The sequence below is a fragment of the Nyctereutes procyonoides genome, unplaced genomic scaffold (genome assembly GCF_905146905.1).
Source record: "Nyctereutes procyonoides isolate TBG_1078 unplaced genomic scaffold, NYPRO_anot_genome, whole genome shotgun sequence".
NCBI lineage: Eukaryota > Metazoa > Chordata > Mammalia > Carnivora > Canidae > Nyctereutes > Nyctereutes procyonoides.
In genome coordinates, this window is record NW_026575020.1 from 51,680,389 (window position 1) to 51,682,274 (window position 1,886).

The 1,886-nt window shown below is 36.6% G+C and overlaps 1 pseudogene; it reads right to left on the bottom strand.

Annotated features, from left to right (window-relative positions):
• Nucleotides 1-427: 427 nt before the first annotated feature.
• On the bottom strand, nucleotides 428-533 carry LOC129518583 (U4 spliceosomal RNA; annotated as a pseudogene).
• Between the last annotated feature and the right edge of the window lie 1,353 nt (nucleotides 534-1,886).

Consider the following 1,886-nt stretch of genomic DNA (forward strand, 5'->3'; position numbering starts at 1 on the left):
AGAGAAAATGTGCCTTTCACCCACTTGAAGCAGAGCTGTATTTCATAGACTGGTTAATAATCATCAATGAGTTCATTCTCTGTGTCTTATTCCTGGAGACTTAAGAATAAGGCCAAAATGATCAATGTCTTCTCTCTATATATATAATGTCTTGTCATAATTTTGACTTTCCCTGCCTTTCTTACTTTTTTCCTTTAAAAAAAAATCTTTAGATCTACACTGCTCAGTAGAGTAGCCACTACCCCCAGCTTGGCTCGTAAAAGTGAGACATTCTGTATGCATGGAATACACCCCAGATTTCAAAGATAGAATAAAAAATAAGAATGTAATATAGTCTGTTAGTGATTTTTAAAATATTGATTACATGTTTAAATGACGACATTTAGAACATGTCGGGTTAAAGAAAACATTAAGATTTGCTCTTGCCTGTTCCTTTTCACCTTTAAAAATTTGGGCTATCAGAAATTTTCAATTAGCAATAATCGCGCCTTGGATAAACCTCATTGGCTATGATACTGCCACTGCGCAAAGCTTAGCTATCAGAAATTTTAACATAACACATGCAGCTTGCATTTTGGATCTGTTGGGTATCATTACTGTAGATGATTTCTGGAGACATAGGGTGATGAATATTTTTTATTCATTTTCCTTTGAGAAAATACCATGCTTTAATACAATCATTCAGAATTTTTCCTGATAAAATTATATATTTAAATATTATGTTAGGCTTTCAAATTAATAATGTCACTCATCCCTAGATATGATGAGACAATGATTTTTTCCCGATAAGTAAATAATAGTAAAAGGGAAGTTATGTGAGTCACATGTATGTAAGTGTGACAGTGAAATTTCAATATTGTTTTTGAGGCATGCATCATGATAGTCAAAGATACACACTTAATAAGCCTCTTCTTACTTTGGATTTCTGTATGTTTGTCATGGAACTTAATTTTAATCAAACTGATAGTTGAGAAAAATAAACAAAAAAAATTCATAGTCACTGGGGAAACACAAGATACTTTTTTTGGGAGGGCGTATAGTACACAGTGCAACTATTTTAAAAAATCTTTTCAGAGATGCCTGGGTGGCTCAGTGGTTGAACATCTGCCTTTGGCTCAGGGTGTGATCCCGGGGTCCTGGGATCGAGTCCTGCATCAGGCTCCCTGCATGGAGCCTGCTTCTCCCGTTTGCCTGTGTCTCTGCCTCTCCTCTCTCTGTCTCTCATGAATGAATAAATTAAATCTTAAAAAAAAAAGCAACCTTTACAGAGCTGGAATCTGTGATACTCAGATCTGACAAAGTTCTAAATCCTGTACAGCATTTTCTTATCAAAGGATGGCAGTAAATTGCTTCGTTAAAGCTCTTTCAGGAAGCAAAATGCTCCACCCTCTTGCAGCTGGTGTGATTTAGGAATTCCTAGTAAACGTACTAATTATTTCTAAATGATGGAGCTTTTCCCAGTTCCATTTCCAAATCCTAGCCAACAGATTGACAGAAGACCATAGGAGAGAGGTCTGTGGGTATAAGTTCAGGGCATGTGTGCACACACAAAAAGGTACAGGATCCCCTTTGGTCACTGAGTATACTAGTGCCTATGGTAGCCTGGGATTTCTTGGTCCAGGGAACTCGGCAGAGTAGCTCTTTTAATAACTGAGGGGCCTGGAATTCAATAATGCAAACAACAGCCTATTTCACGAAGTTTCTCTATTTTTATGATTTCAATCTCTTGGTCAGAAGCCTCCAAGGAAAGTAAGATTCCTTGATTTTACAAACAAAAGACAAAAAAAACGCTGAGTGTTCCAGGTGTAGACTGGAGTCATCAAGGAAATGATGACTACTGGAATCATAAAATAATTCTTAGACATGTCTAAATATTCCTCATCAGC